The following is a 21,074-nucleotide window of genomic DNA, read 5'->3' on the forward strand; positions in this document are numbered from 1 at the left end:
CCACCCCTCCGCCGTGCTTTCCTCCCTGTCTCTCTCTTCCCCTCCCGCAGCCAAGGCTCCATTGGAGCAAAGATGGCCCGGGCGCTGGGGATGGCTCTGTGGCCTCTGCCTCAGGCGCTAGAGTGGCTCTGGTCGCAACATGGCGACGCCCAGGATGGGCACAGCATCGCCCCCTGGTGGGCAGAGCGTCGCCCCATGGTGGGCGTGCCAGGTGGATCCCCGTCGGGCGCATGCGGGAGTCTGTCTGACTGTCTCTCCCTGTTTCCAGCTTCAGAAAAATGGGAAAAAAATAAATAAATAAAAAATAAAAAAGAAGGAAGCACTGCATGCTCACAAGAGTGACCTAGCTGAGTCAGTGTTATTCCAATCAAACGTTGCTCCTGAAAGATTCTGCTAGCTCTGGGTTCATTTCTAAACAGCTGCTTGTTCATTAGCTGATTATCTCCTTTGAGCACAATTCTAGGGCAGGCCTAAAACTAGCTAGTTTAAGCTTAATAATTTTTCTCCCACCCTCACTACTAATGTACAGTTTGATAAGGCAGATAAAATGCATGAACATGGTTAAAGGCAAATAGTCATTCATTAAATTTGATGCCTGCTTCTGAACCCTATGAACTTGAACAATTTATTAAAATTAGTATTTCTGACGATGTGGCCCACAGACCACATGAACCAGAATCTCCTGGGTGTTTGTTTAAAATGTGCATTCCTAGGCCTCAGCCTAAAACTGGTGCTGGTCAAATCATCTTCACTGTTAACAAACTTTCCAGATCTCTGTGCATGTGGACTGCTGCAACCTTATTTGCTCATCCGTAAAGTGTCATGGAACCACCTTGTTTACAGGGTAGTTTTGAAGTTTTCAAAGAATTGTATCTGAAAAGCACCAGGCTTACAAAAGTGGTTTAATAATGTTAATTACCTTCCTTTCCATTTCTTTTTCTTGTACTAAGTAATAAGGAAAAATGGACACAAATATAGCATGCCATTTTAAAGTTTTATTTCTTTCTTCGTCAGGAATGGTTGAAGCCACTATTTTCTTCTCAGAATTAAATAAATCTTAGTTCTCAAAAACTCAAGCTCAAAATATTTTGTGAGAAGTATTTAATTGATGTTTATAGATCTAAACTTACCAGATGGCTGCATAATTTTGAAATACTGATAGGCAGCAACCCTCTACAATATGTATGCTAGTTATCAATTTATTACTCCTTGGCTCTAAATTCATTAACTGCTCTGGAAAAATGGATATGGGCCCCTTAAATAGTTTTTCTGCACCAGATGGCATGATGTTAAGCTTTGTCGGTAGAGGGCACTGGAGAGACATTACAGGAGGAGAGGGTTTTGCTTCCTTGCCTGGTACATTTGCTTGCCCATCTCCTACAGTGTACAGTTTCCACTCAAAGTGAAAGTTGGAAAACGATTCTCCAAGTACATAATGCCCAAAGGAAAGCAGGTGTAGCCATTCTCATAACTGACAATGCTAACTTCAAGACAACAAAGGTAACAAGAGACAAAGATGGACATTTCATAATGATAAAGGGACATCATATCAAGAAGACATAACACTCCTTAATATATATGCATCAAATCAGAAAGCACCAAAATATATGACATATACTAACAGATCTAAAAATAGAAACAGACAGGCCCTGGCCGGTTGGCTCAGTGGTAGAGCGTCGGCCTGGCGTGCAGAAGTCCCGGGTTCGATTCCCCGCCAGGGCACACAGGAGAGGCGCCCATCTGCTTCTCCACCCCTCCCCCTCTCCTTCCTCTCTGTTTCTCTCTTCCCCTCCTGCAGCGAGGCTCCATTGGAGCAAAGATGGCCCGGGCGCTGGGGATGGCTCCTTGGCCTCTGCCCCAGGCGCTAGAGTGGCTCTGCTCACGGCAGAGCGACACCCCGGAGGGGCAGAGCATCGCCCCCTGGTGGGCAGAGCATCGCCCCCTGGTGGGCATGCCCGGTGGATCCTGGTCGGGTGCATGGGGGAGTCTGTCTGACTGTCTCTCCCCGTTTCCAGCTTCAGAAAAATACAAAAAAAAAAAGAAAAGAAAAAAATAGAAACAGACAAAAATATAATTATTCTTGGAGGACTTAACACACCATTGACATCTTTAGATAGATCATCCCCTGCTATTTCTAAGGCTTCTTAGTAAAAGGAAAGGAAATGGGGAGCCAAAAGAGGTCAGAGCTCTCTATTTGAGAATAGAAGACCAATGGTCAGTTAAATTTAAGGTATTAGCAATTGTTTAGAAGAACCAAACCAGTGGGAAAAGCTTTAGAGGTAATTTTGAACATCATTAACATCCTTTACCCCTTATAGCTAAGATTATCTCTTCCTAGAGAGTCAAAGTTATTATACTCCCTCCACCACCATGAACTGATGTTTCTCATTACAGTAAGTATAATGCCACCTTTTACAAAATTATTTCCAACTTGTACACAGATCATTCATCCAGAAGGATCAGGTGCAATACACACAAGTACGTTTTCATAAAATTTACAGAGATCCATTATGTCTCCAATATGGACCACTGTGGAGGGACCCAGCGAGAAGTGTACTCAATGAAATAGTCCCTATTCTTATTATCTAGGATTGCAGCAATCCCACAAGATAATCCAGGTGGCTGAACCAGAATAATTTAAATCCCCTGAACCCTTCAGAGTTGGGTTGCCACTCTGAAGGTGGCAACCTGTCCAGCTCAATTTACTGTTAATGGAAAAAAGAAGGAGCATCATGACTAGAAATGGTCAAAGTGAAAACTCAAATATTCACATAGACTGAGTTAACCCTCATCCCTTTTTATCAGATAATTACCTAAAAAGCATCCAAAGGTAATCCTTTTCTGGGAGCAGCAGCATTGCAAAGTATATGGATCAAAAAGACATCAACATGAGTGAATTCAACAATTTGATCAGCAGCTGTGATTGGTCTCCATAGTTCATGGCACCCAAAAAGAAGAGTATCTTTAATCTGACAGTCTATTGTTTTCTAAGGAGAAGGCCAGATATCTAGACCATGGCAAAATTCCAAGATCAAGTAAAATATAATAAAATTCATCAAGAAACACATTGGTCAGAGCTATGAAAATAACTTGTCAATCAGAATGCAAGAGAATTAACCTCCATGGGGGTCACTTTGGACAAGTAGGATACAGGAGCAAGTAGCCAATTTCCCTTTCTTCTCCTAAATGGACCACTCAGAAACAGTTATATGGCTTCTCAGAACATAGCCACATGAGACAGAGCAACCAGTCACATGTTCTGTGGCCAGTTCACTGAGGCATCTTCTGACACTCCTTTCTTTTTTGCTCCTGTCCCTTGCCCCTCCCTCTTGTCACTTACAGTTTACTCCTCAATAAAGTAGAGGCACAAAGGGGAAGCTTGTGCTAAGTCAATGAGAAAAAAATTCCAGCAAGAAATTTGTATCCCTTATTATGCTACTCTAAAAAAAAAAAAAATCACCATTTTATAGCATGGTGAGTTGCAGTATTAGGGAAGGTCATTATGTTGCAATTTTTGTGCTAAACTACCTTTGGAAGGAACAGTAATTTAAAAAAAAATCTCATTGAAAACACTCCAGTTTTCTCTTTGTTAACCTTTACACTGCTGAGCTGTAAGCACTATACCATCCACTTGTTGTGCACGGACCTTAACCTCAAGCAAGGTGGGTAGGAAGAAATAAACAACCCCTTGAGGGCTGGCTTTGCAACACCAAACCTATAAAGCAGTCACAAATGTTGCATTTTGTAACAGAGCAGGACAATAATTAAATTTAAAACAAAACAAAAGAAAACTGACTGAGAAGCATCTTAATTTTTTAAACTTTGAATCATATCTATAATTCATTAGCACACCATTTCTCACTTCCCATCTGGAAACCAGGAATGTTGATGATACACATCCTGTAGCAGCATCTAACCAAGTCATTTAAGAACCGTAAATTTGAATGTGTATAGAAATTTGTATTTTATTTGCATTTTTTTTGTATGCGAGAGGTGTTTTCCCTTTTTGGAAGAGTTATAATTTAAGTAAATTTTCCAGCACTGATTCTGGACTCGATATATTCTTGGGTGTTTTAAAATTTATGTTCCACTTCACGTTTTTATTATTTCTTTGTAAGGTATCCCAATGTGAAATAAAATAACAACAACAAAACATTTCTTTCTTTCTTCCCAAAGAATCTTAAATGTCACTTAAGAAAATAAGGTGAAATTACCAACAATGGCCTCCAAAGGCAATCTGAGAATGGAAACTATTCGTGGGGGCTTCTTAATGCACCCACATGTCAGAACCCACAGGCTGGAGGATGCAGGAGCCTGAGCTGTACTTATACCCTTAAAGAGACAGCTAATGGGGCCAGACATCCACCTCCTACAAGGCACTCCCCACAGTCCAAGGAAACACACTATTCAATTTTTCTTAGTTTAACCCTTTCAACTTCCAGTTGGAAAGACTCAAATTGCTATACAAAAGGTTTTCCACACACCTGCCATTTGACTTAACAGCATTGAAATGTGAGATCCAAGTCAATACTAGATGAATGTCAAGAACATGACTGAATATATTCCATCACTGTTTCCTGGGTTACATCCTACATAAAAAGCATGCCCTAGCACAGAAAGTGGTTCATTGGAGCATGCCATGCAGTGAATATACCCTGTGGACACAGTGGTCAGCAAACATTTATTCTGCCTTGATTGAGCATGTTATGGTCCCCCATAAATTCATATTGTTGAAATCCTAAACCCCAATGTGATGGTATTAGCAGGTGGGGTCTTTGGGAGGTGATTAGGTCATGAGGGTGGGAACTCACTAACAGGATTAGTTCTCATATAAAGAGGCTCTAGTGAACCACCTTGCCCTTTCACTATGTGTGGACCCAACCAGACATCCGTGAACCAGAAGACAGTTTTCACCTGACAGTGCTGGCACCTTTGGACTTCTAGCCTCTAGAGCTGTAAACAATAAATGTCTGCTGTATATAAGAAGCCCTCACAAATGGTTTCCATTCTCAGATTCCCTTTGGAAGCCACAGACCCCAGTCTGTGGTCTTTCATTATAGCAGCCCAAACAGACTAAGAGAGAATGTAGAATAGGTAGGGCAGGAGGAAGAGAAACACGTGGACAGTGGAGCATTCATAATCTAGAGCAGCAGGCTGCAAACCAGATCATACTGATAACAATATAAATTCCCTCCTGAAGACCACAGGAGCAGAGAAAAAGAGAGAAAGGTCAGGAAGGGACCACTAAAACTGAGAGAGGAGTCACATAAACAAGTAGGATGCTAAAGGTCATTCAAAGCACTTCACAGGCCAGTAAAACATAGGCCTAAAATTTACTTTTAAAATAAAAGTATTGATCCCATATAGTTTAACTTTTTGTTTAAGCATGAAATATATAAATTTTAAAAGCATCTCTAGAGGAGAAAGTAGCAGCAGCAACAGAGGCTGTGACTGTAGCTGAGGGTAGCGGCCTCATAGGGCTGCCAACTGGCCACTGGGACTATTGTGAAGAGAAAAATGGCAGAGTCTTTGGTGCCCTGAAGGGTGCCATGCACTGGTATTTCTGTCCATTTTGAAAGGGTGAGGCCTGCCCCAAACTATTGGAGTATGTTTGTCCCAGATGTGAATCAGGCTTTATTGAAGGAATGACAGATGATTACAATTATTTAGGGGGTGGTAGCAACTGGATGGACAGGAGCACATCAACACATTTTGCAGAGTTCTGGCAGTGTGGATCACATAATAAGTATTCAAAGTTAAAGGCCATTTCTAAGTAGCAATCCTCTGGACAAGATAATAAAGCCTTTTTTTTTTTCATTGTGTGTTGTTGGCCCCTTTATCAAAAATTATTTGACCAACAACACACAATGGAGAAAAGAAAGCCTCTTCAACAAATGGTGCTGGGAAAACTGGAAAACCACATGCAAAAGAATGAAACTCGACTACAGTTTGTCCCCTGTACTAAAATAAATTCAATATGGATCAAAGACCTAAATATAAGACCTGAAACAATAAATTACATAGAAGAAAACATAGGTACTAAACTCATGAACCTTGGTTACAAAGAACACTTTATGAATTTGACTCCAAAGGCAAGGGAAGTGAAGGCGAAGATAAATGAATGGGACTATATCAGACTAAGAAGCTTTTGCACAGCAAAAGAAACTGACAACAAAACAGAGAGCCAACTAAATGGGAGATGATATTTTCAAACAATAGCACAGATAAGGGTCTAATATCCAAAATATACAAAGAACTCATAAAACTCAACAACAAACAAGTAAACAAACCAATAAAAGAATGGGAAGAGGACATGAACAGACACTTCTCTCAGGAAGAAATACAAATGGCCAACAAATATATGAAAAGATGCTCATCTTCATTAGCTATTAGAGAAATGCAAATCAAAATTAAAATGAGATACCACCTCACACCTGTTAGATTAGCTATTATCAAGAAGACAGGTAATAACAAGTGTTGGAGAGGCTGTGGAGAAAAAGAAACCCTCATCCACTGTTGGTGGGAATGTAGAATAGTACAACCACTATGGAAGAAAGTATGATGGTTCCTCAAAAAATTAAAAATAGTTCAGAAGACAAGATGGCGCTGGAGTAGGCAGACGTACCAACATCCACCTCCCAAAACAGGAGTGGATTACAAACTAATTTTAAGAACTATCATCTGGAAAAACCAACTTTGGACTAAACTAAGAGGACTCTTCGACCAAGGAACACTGAAGAAGCCATAACGAGACTGGTAGGAAAAGTGGAAATGTGGAGAGGGCTCCCCAGAGCGAATGGCAGCCAGGAGAGACTCGCATGGTGGGAAGTGAGTTTAGCAGAGAGGGAAGGGACCTGAATCCCAGGAACAAAGCCCCAGCCTGCAGCCCCACGGCCTAGAAGAGGCATATGGACAGTATTTAGCTGAAAACAAGTCAGGATACTGTTTGTGAGAAGGAACCTGATTTCTAAGACCCAGGATTCCTCTTAAAGGGACCACGCAGAACACCTCTCTCACAACCACTCTCCTGGGGCTCTGGGAGATGGGGAGAGAGGAGAGTACCGGGGTAGCAGGAAGAGAGTGTAATCTAGGAGGCACAGGGAGAAACATTTTGGGAGACAGCCACCCTAACCTCTAGGACAAGTCTCTCCCCAAATCTGAAACGAATATTTTCCCTGGAAACAGCAATACCAGCAAAGGGAAGCAGGACATCAGCCAAACAAGCTCTCCAGCAGCACTCAGAGCAGAGTCACTTAGAAGGAGGAAGCTTTCGGCACTATAGTAGTGAGTGTTAGGGTCTGAGCTGCAGCACCCGCACTCGGCTGAGGGCTCACCAGAGGGCGGGTAGCAGCGGGACATGGAAGTTCAGTTCTCTTGGCAAGGGCAGAAGCTGGCTGGCCACCGCTGGGCCCAGGTGTGAGCTCAGTCTTGCCCAGCTGGGGAGGAGGGGGCGTGCAAAAGTGGTCAAGCCCAGCTGCATGCTGCCTGCAATCCAGCCTGTGGAGGAAGGGTGGAAACCCCAGAAGGGGTGGAGACCAGCCCTTGAGCAAAGGCACAGGAGCACAGCCTTGTCCCACCAGGGACCTGAGGCTTGTGGCCTGACTTGGGAGCTGGCTCCTCCCACAGGGGTGGAGCCAAAAACCCAGAACAGGTAGAGTCCTGCTATTGAATATGGGCACACAGTCCCACCTGGCTTATGGAGCCAATGCTTGCAGCCGTCCCTTGAGTGGGCTTCTCCTGCAAAAACGGAGCGAAAGCCCGGAAACAGGTGGAGACCCGCAGCTAAGCAAAGGTTCTCGCCACTCCCTCAGGGCCGAGCATAACGCCATCCATGGGGGTGGGACAAAGGTCAAGGCCACCAAGGCTTGTACACCCGAGCATGCGATCACAGCCACTCCCGTGAAGGAGAGGCAGAAACCACAGCAACAGCCCCAGTGGGCAGGAACTGGCAACGCCCATATCCAAACGCCCTAGGCAGCAACAGCAGAGGGGGTGGCAGGCCTGCAGACAGACCATACCTAGGGAACAGAGGCCACACCCAGTGGACTCCAGTGGTCAAAACTTTCTTTTACACAGAGAAAATGAGAAGGCAAAGAAATCCAACACAAATGAATCAAGAAAAATCCCCAGAAAAGGACCTGAATGAATTAGATATAACCAAATTACCAGATGCAGAGTTTAAAATAACGATTGTTAGGATGCTCAAAGATATTAGAACAACAATAGATGGTCATTACGAACACCTAAATAAAAAGATAGCAAATATAAAAAAGGACATTGAAATAATAAAAAAGAATCAGTCAAAAATGACAAATACAATATCAGAAATAAACACAATAGAAGAAATTAAAAGGATGGATGCAGCTGAGAATCAAATCAGCAAGTTAGAGGACAAGATAAATAAAGGCATGGAAGCAGAGCAGAAAAAAGAAAAGAGACTCAAAAAGTCTGAGGAAACTCTACGAGAGCTCTGTGACAACATGAAGAGAAATAACATCCACATCTTAGGGGTTCCTAAAGAAGAAGAGAAAGAACAAGAGATAGAGATTTTGTTCAAGCATATCATAGCTGAAAACTTCCCTCAACTAAGGCAGGAAAACATCTCACATGTTCAAGAAGCACAGAGAATTCCATTAAAGAGAAACACAAAGAAATCAATACCAAGACACATCATAATTAAAATACTAAAGCTAAGTGATAAAGAGAAAATATTAAAAGCTGCTAGAGAAAAAAAGACTATTACCTACAAAGGAGCCCCCATAAAGATGACTTCTGACTTCTTAACAGAAACACTTGAGGCCAGAAGGCAATGGCAAGAAATATTCAAAGTAATGCAGAACAAGAGCCTACAACCAAGACTACTTTATCAGCAAGGTTATCATTTAAAATTGAAGGAGAAATAAAAAGCTTTCCAGAAAAAAAAAAAAAAACTCAAGGAATTCACTACGACCAAACCAATACTGCAAGAAATGCTAAGGGGCCTGTTGTAAACATATTAAGGAGATGAACAATATAGCAAAATAGGAATACAGTTTTAAAAAATAAAATGGTAATAAACAATTATATATCAATAATGAACTTAAATGTAAATGGATTAAATGATCTGATCAAAAGACATAAGGTAGCTGTGTGGATAAGAAAACAGGACCCATACATATGCTCTCTACAAGAGACACAACTTAAAACAAAAGATGCACATAGACTGAAGATAGAAGGATGGAAAAAAAAATCAATATTTCACACAAATGGAAATGAAAAAAAAGCTGGGGTAGGAATACTTATATCAGACAAAATGGACTTTAAAACAAAGAATATAGTTAGAGATAAAGAAGGTCACTACATAATGATAAAGGGAACAATTCAACAGGAAGATATAACTGTTATAAATATCTACGCACCTAATATAAGAGCACCTAAATATATAAAGCAGACTTTGATGGATTTAAAGGATGACATCAACAGCAATACTATAATAGTAGGGGATTTAAATACCCCACAAACATCACTAGATAGATCCTCAAGAAAGAAAATTAACAAAGAAACAACAGACTTTAAGGACATACTAGAACAACTCAATTTAATAGATATCTTCAGAACCTTTCACCCTAAAACAGCAGAATATACATTCTTTTCAAGTGCTCATGGTACATTCCCTAGAATAGACCACATGTCAGGGCACAAAAGTGGTCTCAACAAGTTTAAGAAGATTTAAATCATATCGAGCACTTTCTCTGATCACAATGGCATTAAACTAGAAATCAACCACAATAGAAAAATTGAAAAACATTCAAATACTTGGAAACTAAATAGCATGTTATTAAATAACGAATGGGTTAACATTGAGATCAAAGAAGAAATTAAAAAATTCCTAGAGGCCCTGACCGGTTGGCTCAGCGGTAGAGCGTCGGCCTGGCATGCAAGGAATCCAGGTTCGATTCCCGGCCAGGGCACATAGGAGAAGCGCCCATTTGCTTCTCCACCCCCAACCCCCTCCTTCCTCTCTGTCTCTCTTCCCCTCCCGCAGCCAAGGCTCCATTGGAGCAAAGATGGCCCGGGCACTGGGGATGGCTCCTTGGCCTCTGCCCCAGGTGCTAGAGTGGCTCTGGTCATGGCAGAGCGACGCCTCAAGGGGCAGAGCATCACCCCCTGGTGGGCAGAGCATCGCCCCTGGTGGGAAGAGCGTCGCCCCTGGTGGGTGTGCCGGGTGGATCCCGGTCGGGTGCATGCGGGAGTCTGTCTGACTGTCTCTCCCCGTTTCCAGCTTCAGAAAAATACAAAAAAAAAATTCCTAGAAACAAACGATAATGAGCATACATCAACTCAAAATTTATGGGACACAGCAAAAGCAGTCCTGAGAGGGAAGGTCACAGCATTACAGGCATATCTCAAGAAGCTAGAAAAAGCTCAAATAAACAACTTGACCCTACATCTAAAAGAACTAGAAAAAGAACAGCAAGTAAAGCCCAGAGCTAGTAGAAGGAAGGAAATAATAAAGATCAGAGCAGAAATAAATGACATAGAGGCTAAAGAAATAATACGGAGGATCAATGAAACTAGGGGAGCTGGTTCATTGAAAACATAAACAAGATCGATGAACCTTTAACCAGACTCACCAAGAAAAAAAGAGAGAGGACTCAAATAAATAAAATTAGAAACAAGAGTGGAGAAATAACAACTGACACAACAGAAATACAAAATATTGTAAGAAAATACTATGAAGAACTGTATGCCAAAAAACTAGACAACCTAGACGAAATGGACAAATTCCTTGAAACATATAATCTTCCAAAAATTAATCTGGAAGAATCAGAAAACCTAAACAGATCAATTACAACAAATGAGATTGAAACAGTTATCAAAAAACTCCCCAAAAAGAAAAGTCTTGGGCCTGATGGTTTCACAAGTGAATTCTACCAAATATTCAAAGAAGAACTAACTCCTACCCTGCTCAAGCTATTTGAAAAAATTCAAGAGGAAGGAAGGCTTCCAAGCTCCTTTTATGAGGCAAGCATAATTCTGATTCCAAAACCGGACAAAGACAGAACAAAGACAGAAAATTATAGGCCAATATCCCTGATGAATTTAGATGCTAAAATCCTCAACAAAATATTAGCAAACTGGATCCAGCAATATATGAAAAAAAATCATACACCATGATCAAGTGGGATTTATTCTGGGGATGCAAGGCTGGTACAATATTCACAAATTAATCAATGTGATTCATCACATAAACAAAAGGAAGGAGAAAAACCACATGATAATTTCAATAGATGCAAAAAAAGCATTTGATAAAATCCAGCACCCATTCATGATCAAAACTCTCAGCAAAGTGGGAATACAGGGATATCAACATGATAGAGGCCATCTATGACAAACCCACAGCCAACATCATATTCAATGGCAAAACTTGAAAGCAATCCCCTTAAGATCAGGAACAAGGCAGGGGTGCCCCCTTTCACCACTCTTATTCAACACAGTTCTGGAAGTACTAGCCACAGCAATCATACAAGAAAAATAAATAAAAGGCATCCAAATTGGAAAAGAAGTAGTAAAACTATCATTATTTGCAGATGATATGATATTATATATAGAAAACCCTAATGTCACAGTCAAAAAACTACTAGACCTGTTAAATGAATTCAGCAAGGTGGCAGGATATAAAATTAATACTCAGAAATCAGAGGCATTTTTTTTTCTTTTCCAGAGGCATTTTTATACACTAACAACTGTCAGAAAGAGAAATTAAGGAATCAATCCCCTTTACCATTGTAACCAAAAAAATTAAGTACCTAGGAATAAATTTAACCAGGGAGATTTAAGACTTGTACTTGGAAAATTATAAAACATTGATAAAAGAAATCAGGGAAGATACAAACAAGTGGAAGCATATACCATGCTCATGGTTAGGAACAATAAACATCATTAAAATGTCTATATTACCCAAAGCAATCTATAAATTCAATGCAATACTGATTAAAATACCAATGACTTACTTCAAAGATATAGAACACATATTCCAAAAATTTATATGGAACCAAAAGATAACAGAAATAGCCTCAGCAATCTTGAAAAGGAAAAATAAAGCGGGAGGTATCACACTTCCGGATATCAAGTTATATTATAAGGCCATTGTACTCAAAACAACATGGTACTGGCATAAGAACAGGCATACAGATCAATAGAATAGAACTGAGAACCCAGAAATAAACCCACACCTTTATGGACAACTGATATTTGACAAAGGAGGTAAGAACATACATTGGAGTAAAGATAGCCTCTTCAACAAATGGTGTTGGGAAAATTGGACAGCTATCTGCAAAAAAATGAAACTAGACCACCAACTTACACCATTCACAAAAATAAACTCAAAATGGATAAAAGACTTTAATGTAAGCCGTAAAACCATAAGCATCTTAGAAGAAAACATAGGCAGTATGCTCTCTGACATCTCTCGCAGCAACATATTTGCCGATATGTCTTCACAGGCAAGTGAAAGAAAAGACAGGATAAACAAATGGTACTTTTTCAAACTAGAAAGCTTCTGCACAACTAAAGACAAGAAGAACAGAATAAAAAGACAAACCACACAATGGGAGAACATATTTGACAATGCATCTGATAGGTGGTTGATAACCAAAATTTATAAAGAACTTGTAAAACTTAATACCAGGAAGACAAACAATCCAATCAAAAAATGGGCAAAAGAAAGGAATAGACATTTCTCCAAAGAGTACATACAGATGGCCAATAAGCATATGAAAAAATGCTCAACATCACTAATCATTAGAGAAATGCAAATTAAAACCACAATGAGATATCACCTCATACCAGTCAGAATGGCGCTCATCAACAAAACAACACAGAATAAGTGCTGGTAAGGATGTGGAGAAAAGGGAACCCTCTTGCACTGCTGGTGGGAATGCAGACTGGTGCAGCCACTGTGGAAAACAGTATGGAGATTCCTCAAGAAATTAAAAATCGAATGCCTTTGACCCAGCTATACCACTGTTAGGAATATACCCCAAGAACACCATAGCACTGTTTGAAAAGAAGAAATGCACCCCATGTTCATGGCAACATTGTTCACAATAGCAAAGATCTGGAAACAGCCCAAGTGTCCATCAGTGGACGAGTGGATTAAAAAGCTTTGGTACATATATACTATGGAATACTACTCAGCCATAAGAAATGATGACATCGGATCATTTACAACAACATGGATGGACCTTGATAACATTATACTAAGCCAAATAAGTAAATCAGAAAAAACTAAAAACTATATGATTCCATACATAGGTGGGACATAAAAATGAAACTCAGAGACATGGACAAGTGTGTAGGGGTTATAGGGTGAGGGTGAGGGGCCCAAAGAAAACTAGATAGAAGGTGACGGAGGACAACCTGACTTTGGGTGATGGGTATGCAACATAATTGAATGACAAGATAACCTGGACATGTTTTCTTTGAATAGGTGGTTAATAACCAATATGTACCCTGATTTATTGATGTCACCCCATTAAAATTAGTAAAAATTTATTTATAAAAAAAATTAAAAATAGAACTACCATATGACCCAGCAATCCCTCTACTGGGAATATACCCCCATAACTCAAACACACTGGTATGTAAAGACACATGCAGCCTCATGTTCATTACAGCATTGTTCACAGTGACCAAGACATGGAAACAACCAAAAAGCACTTCAATGGATGATTGGAGAAAGAAGATGTGGTACATATACACTATGGAATACTACTCAGGCATAAGAAATGATGACATCGGATCATTTACAACAACATTGATAAACCTTGATAACATTATACTGAGTGAAATAAGTAAATCAGAAAAAAACTAAGAACTATATGATTCCATACATAGGTGGGACATAAAAATGAGACTCAGAGACATGGACAAAAGTGTGGTGGTTACCGGGGGTGGGGAGGGGGAGGTAGGGGGTGGGGGGAGAGGAGGAGCACAAAGAAAACCAGATAGAAGGTGACAGAAGACTATATGACTTCAGGTGATGGGTATGCAACATAAACAAATGTCAAAATAACCTGGAGATGTTTTCTCTGAACATATGTACCCTGATTGATTAATGTTACCCCATTAAAATTATTTTTAAAAAAAGATAATAGAGCCAATGAGAGAGGTCACTAAACTCACACTGCCTTCTGGGGACCAAGTTGACTTCCACAGCTGCCAATGACTTGGAGATAGAGATTGCAAGGAAGTACTCATCCTGATAGAAGCCCAACTATTGAAGGAATAATAGAACAGCTCTTTGCAGGGTTCTTTGCAAACTCTGCAGTGTTCCTATTAGACCCCCACATCCTTGTACTGGGAGTGGGGTGCTGCACTCCAACCCTGAAGACTATGCCTGGGGTTAAACAGGGCTTGATGCCACTGTAACACAACTTTTAGTACAGCTGGAAAAAACGAGGCCTCCCCCAGCTGACAAGGACAAGATCACATCTCTTGCAACAGTGACAGTAACTCAGGAACAAGCTGATAAGGGTTTAGAGCAGGGGTCTCAAACTCAACTCAGCATGTGGGCCACAGAGCAAGATCACAGCCGATCGGCGGACCGGACTAGGTCTACAAAAGGCAACTGTTACGCAACACTTTTCTCACTGCAGTTGAAAAAAAAAATCAGTACAACAAGCACAATTGTACATGCAGTTTACTCAGTGTCACAAAACGACCAGAAACTGTAGTTCGCATCACAACTGCTGTTAACTAAGCTAATATCTAGCTAGGATGCTAGAGAAATGAAAAATACAAGTAGGCCCCTAGGCTTACTTAATTTTATCCAAAATATTTTGAACTTCGTGGATTAGTCTGCAGGCCGCACAAAATTGTTTGGCGGGCCGCAAGTTTGAGACCCCTGGTTTAGAGTATCCAGTATTCCAAGAAAACCAGACAGTTGAAGAGGAAGTCCAGCGGTCACCTGCAATCACTCTTCACAGCAGTTGCACTGTGCCATGATTGGAACTTGTAAGGCCAATAGCCATGGTCGTGCAGGTTCTCATTGTATTCGGGAAGATGGTAAAAGAACCATGGAGCCAGAAAATGGTGGGCCATTCCATTTATTAGAGTCTCAGAATGGTAGATGAGCAAACAGGCAGGGAAGACTGTTTTTCTTTCTCCTCACAGGACCCCACCAGTCTCAGCGCTCCCCAGCCAAACAGGCAAAGCGGAAAACAGGACTCCCAAGTCCTGACTCAGTCTCCAGTTCCACAACTGGGACTCATTCTCCAGACCCCTCCCCCACTCTCTCTGCTCTCTGCGCTCTTTCTGCACTGTCTCTGCACTCTCTAGCCAAAACAGGCTGAGGGGGAAAATATCTTCTCCAGCCAACAATAGGAAACAATGGCCTCCCAAGCAGGAAGGCAATTCTCAATTTGCAATCTGCTGCCCTGAGGGCACGCACTCAAAGCCTTCCATAGACTATACACACACGGCACTGCCCCACGCCAATGCAACAATTAGGCAAAATATAAGTGAGCACACCTAGCACATGTCTCACACTTGAAACACATTGATTCCCCAACAGAACTGTATGATACACATCCCACCTGTAGGAAGAACTTACATGATGAAGACTCTACTTTGCAAACCCAAAACTCTGAGGCCTCTGCAAGCAATAGAATCAGCAGTGACAGCTCCATGACCATGGACTTTCTGAAGCTAAATACCGCACCTGAGCCAGGGCTGTGGTAGTCTTCTTACCAGAGTTATAAATTGTATAAAAACAAACAAACAAACATAAAAAATAGTAAGTGGATTTAAGAATTATATAAGAAACACCAACCCATATATTAATAAAGAGTGCTTTTCTTTAAATTTAAAGTTAGCATCTATAGATGCAATTGTAGCTACAACCAAATGCTCCTTATTCCTGAATTCAGAACACTACTTTTATAAGTGTGAAACTTAATTATGTGGTTTTCCACCAGCCAGAATAGAATTAGTTCCTTTAAGTCTAGTGTCCTGTTACCTTTTAATGGATGGTTTCATCTCCTTGTCCAGCCTCCATACTACCATAACTATATTTTAGAGTAAATATAGTGGAACCAGAGCCTTAAAAGATAAATAACAGTGTTTCTAAGACATTGTCTCATCATAAAATGATGCAATAGACTGAAGAAGGGAAAACAATATTAATCAATATTAGTATTTTGGGATTGGAATTAGACATCATGGACACAGGAATAGCCTCTTACATTTAGGACAAATGACCTGTTCTTTTTTCTCTTACTGGGTCTTGATCCCAAAGTTCTACAGACCTTTCTTAAAGAGAAAAATCAGCAACAAAAGCCACTTAACAGAGTGTTGGCTATTTTAAGTGCTATTGTTAGGACAACTCTGCCTTCCAAAAGGATTATTGAAGGGGAAAAAAAGGTCACCTCTCTGAAATCTACATCAAGTTGTTAAGGCAATAAGATCAAGATTAAATCTAGAAATATTTGCTTCAATGTCCCCTTCCTCCATCTTATTATTTTCTGGTTAGTCTTGCCAACTGACTGAACTCAAGGTTAAATCTCTGCCACCTCACCCCAAAGTTTTCAAACAACAATCAAAGAAATATGGATTTGAAAGATAGCATATCATTACACTCACATGTAGGTTACATTAGTATGTCTGTGGGTTTGCATGCAATTCTAAAAAAAAAAAAATCATCAGGCCCTGGCTGGTTGGCTCAGTGGTAGAGCATCGGCCTGGCGTGCAGGAGTCCCGGGTTTGATTCCTGGCCAGGGCACACAGGAGAAGCGTCCATCTGCTTCTCCACCCCTCCCCCTCTCCTTCCTCTTTGTCTCTCTCTTCCCCTCCCACAGCCAAGCTCCATTGGAGCAAAGTTGGCCCGGGCGCTGAGGATGGCTCTATGGCCTCTGCCTCAGGTGCTAGAGTGGCTCTGGTTACGGCAGAGCAATGCCCCAGATGGGCAGAGCATCGCCCCCTGGTGAGCATGCCGGGTGGATCCCGGTCGGTCGCATGCGGGAGTCTGTCTGACTGCCTCCCCGATTCCAACTTCAGAAAAATACACACAAAAAAAATAAAATCATCAAATTTCTCCCTGAATTCTGTTGGCCAAATTCAACCACAGAGGTGCAGTCCTTATCCAGATGAAGAAAAGACATCAAGAAAATGTCAGTGGCACTTGCTGGACTCCACCAGGCAGATTGGAGGAAGGATTGTCCAAAGGAAAACACAGCATTTACCTAAGCCCAGGGGCAGGGAGTTATTGAACATAGGGAATTAGCCAGAGCATACATGAGTATGTGTAGGGAAAGGAGAGGAATGAGGTTTAAGAAATAGTGAAGACATTTGGAAATCTTTAAAGGGCCAAGTTTGTGAACAGAGAAATGAGCGACATGCAGAGTGGAGCTTTACAGCAGCAGTGAGAAGAGACAGGACAGGCTGGGGCTGTGTCAGGCAGTGGTCACATCAGTATTTGAGAGAAAACTGGAATGAACGGGAGAGCTGGAATTCTGACTGTGAGAAAAGTAATGACAGGGCAGAAGGGCACCCCTAGTGGGACGATTTACAGTGGTCTCCAGTCAACAATTCACTGTGGAGGTCATGGACAGTGGGCAGAGGAGAAGCAGCTGGGAAGCAAGCATGGGGGGAAACGGAAACATGGAGGGAAGAGCTGGTTGGGGTATGGATAATATGTTCTCATTTGAGAAGAATCCAGCAGACAATGAAAGAAATGAGAGCCTAAATAAGAAGGTGAACCTCCTGATAGCGAGATCACAAGAGAAAGGAATTGAGTCTGAGACTTTGTTGGTCTGTTGGTTGCAGGACCTAGCTTGGGTGGGCCAGTGGCATGGCAAACAGCTTGTTCAAGAGAGCTGTGTGTGGTCTCCTGCAGGCTAATGAGCCCTGCTAAATCCAAGCAGTCAGTGGGTGGGGTTTAGCTATTCCCCCGCCCCTCCCTGGACAGCTTAGCTAAAGTGCTGGGGAAAAGCCTTGACTTTCACACACCTTGTGGCCCAGTTTCTGATCGGTTGACAGAAGCTCTTTCGGCCTCCAATGACAGGTCTAAAAGCAACTTAGTACAATGGGTGATGAGTTTCGTGAACACACTTTCACATTAATTGAATTCCCCTTGGTTGGGCTTCTGAAAAATCAACTTTTTATTTTTAAGTGCTACATTTCATTTCACTAATAGGGACTCAGCTGGGTGGAGGAAGACTGTGAATTGAGGATATATATATATATATATATATATATATATATATATATATTTTAGCAAGAGAAACACAGAGAGAGACAGACAGGGACAGACAAGCAGGAATGAGGAGTATCAATTAATTCTTCATTGTGGCATTTTAGTTGTTCATTGATTGCTTTCTCATATGTCCCTTGACTGGGGGCAGGAGGAGGGCTACAGCAGAGTGAGTGACCCCTCGCTCAAGCCAGCGACCTTGGACTCAAGCCAGCGACCTTGGACTTCAAGTTAGTGACTTTTTGGCTCAAGCCAGCGACCATGGGGTCATGTCTATGATCTCACACTCAAGCCAGCAACCCCATGCTCAAGCTGGTGAGCCCGTGCTCAATCCGTATGAGCTCGTGCTCAAGCCAACAACCTTGGGGTTTTGAACCTGGGTCTTCTGCATCCCAGTCCAACATTCTATCTATCCACTGTGCCACCGCCTAGTCAGGCTTGAGGGTTTATTTTCAGCTGTTTTTTTTTATAGGGCTGGTCTGGTCTTGGAGGAAGGAATCCAAGGGGCCATGCTTGTGAAGTTCGTGCTTCTGCCAGAGCCTCTACCTACCTTGGCCACTGGTTCCCAGATGTGAGCAAATCACCTTTGGGAGATCTTTAATTATACAATTCCTAGTCCCACCAGAATAACTCAATGAGAACCTCAGGGAGTGGAGCCCAGAAATCTGATTTTCAACAATTTTAACAAGTATCTCTGGGCCAGCTTACTCAAGACCCTTTCTTTAGGAATTATTGCCTTGAGGCATTCTACCCATACTCTGTAAGAAAGAGCAAGTGCTTTTCAATAGTTGCATAAGAAAGGAATTTTCTTGGTGAAGTCTCTAAGAATGGGGGTGAGGGCTTGGTGAGTGGGAAGAAAAAAACACGTTCTAAAATTTTCGTTTATTTTCACTGTGATATTTATTTGTAATATCAAATCACATAAGAGCTCCACACAAGATTGGTGTCTTTAGCAAAAGAATTTGGATAAAAAATGGCTGAGAAACTTCACAGCCTAAGATGGTGCTACATTTTAGTTATGCAAAATTGATCTTGTGGGTTTACCAAGGTGTCACCTCCCTGAGCTTTGGTCTTTTCTTGTTTGAGCATCAATGCAGAGCACTGGACAGTTGCCTACTCTGGTGCCCTGAGCTCTCTCTGGAGGGACTCTGAGGTCCCTGCATCCATTAAAGCGAACACACAACATCTTCAGAACCTTAGATCCCCCAGGGGTGCCTGACAAAGGAGGCGCCTCCCTCCCTTCACACCCTCTCCAAACCCAGGAAGCCAGGGTGTACATTTTCTAGGGAATAATAGGACAGCATCACAGGGAGGCCAGCTCCGGAAGAAATTCTCTCTTCTCACCTCCAGCAGCAAAACCAAACTTCAAAACCTGCAAAGCTGAGAGCCAACATTTGGGCTTACGCCTAAATGGATTTCTGTTTTTCTAACTCACAGCCCTCTTCTCTTTTATAAACCTTTGTCAGTGAGTGGGAAGATCTAGTCTCTGTCCTTTATCTCTTCTGCATCCATTTTCTCATTTCTAAATGAGAGCTAGTGGTCCTGACCAATTCACAGAGAGGATTTGGAAGGTCAGAAGGGTTCACAGTCATGGTAAGGGCCAGAGCCAAGAGCAGGATGCCAGGAGCTGCTGCCACTTAACGGGTTTCCCGGTGCAAGCCCATCTTCCTGCTCTGACTGTGTACTTCCTCATATCAGGTGCAGATAGAGTGGTTGCAGCCGGTTTCCTCAGAGCCATGAGATGTCTCATGTTCCAGACTGTGAACTAGCTAAAGTAAAATGTTTGAGTTTATTTCATTAATAAAATTTGAAGTTAATCCCAGGATTTCAAGAAGACTTCTTGAAAATGGAGTTGGTCAGTTTCTCCTGGCCTCCCAGAGACTCTGATGTGATGTCACATTCCTGCAGCCACCACACAATTTGGAAAGCAGTTCTGTGCCAGGCGCCCAGTAATTGTATTAGGTTCTTGTCACAAACCCACCCTACACTCATCAATTCACACAGATATTTTGCCTTTTTGGTTCTTTGTTGTCCTGAAATAGAATCATATTACATGCAATACTTTACAACTTACATTTTTTCACTTAACAATATGTCGTGGACACCACTACTAGTTGGTAGATACATTCTGAATGCAATCTTTCTTCCTTCCTCAGTGCATGTCCCTCAACCACACAGTGCCATCATCCTCACCCTCTCCCTCCCCCAAATATACATTGTGGAGAAACCTTGGCATGAGGTTATAAGCGAGACTTTAAAAAGGCATAGCATACTGTGTCCACCAATCCTATCTTTCCTCAGTGGAACAAGCATATACCATAGTAGATCAATGGTCTCTGTGAAGTCATTCCTGGGTTTATTTCACACATCTGCCCCAATGTGATTTCTTTCATACCATAAAATATAATAAGGTGGTGGGAGGTAGGCGATGGTTCTAGGAAATTAGAGGATTCCCGGTCACACACTCTATGAATTCCTTGAGAAAACAGTTGTATGTGATGGAACATTGTAGCCAGCCATGCCTGGGTACAAATTGTGGCTACTCTGCTGACAGGTCTCAGTGAGGTTTCTCAGTCTCACTGTCAGTTTCCCCACCTACACAAAGGGGTACTACTACACAATAGAATATAATTTAGCTTTTAAAAAGAAGGCGATTCAAGGCCCTGGCTAGTTAGTTCAGTCGGTTAAGAATGACATCCCAAAACAAAGTTGCAAGTTTGATCCCCAGTCAGGACAAACACAGGAAGCAACTAAAGAGTGCATGACTGAGTGGAACAACAAATGAATGCTTCCTATCTCCCTCTCCTCTCTCATCTTTCCTCTCTCTGTCTCTCTAAAAAAA

At 41.7% G+C, this 21,074-nt stretch overlaps 1 pseudogene; it reads left to right on the forward strand.

Moving 5' to 3' along the window:
• The window catches only part of LOC136329955 (E3 ubiquitin-protein ligase RNF115-like), a 76,287-nt pseudogene extending 60,564 nt beyond the window's left edge, over positions 1–15,723 (forward strand).
• The last annotated feature ends 5,351 nt before the right edge of the window (positions 15,724–21,074 follow it).

Source organism: Saccopteryx bilineata, chromosome 3 (genome assembly GCF_036850765.1).
Source record: "Saccopteryx bilineata isolate mSacBil1 chromosome 3, mSacBil1_pri_phased_curated, whole genome shotgun sequence".
NCBI classification, from domain to species: domain Eukaryota; kingdom Metazoa; phylum Chordata; class Mammalia; order Chiroptera; family Emballonuridae; genus Saccopteryx; species Saccopteryx bilineata.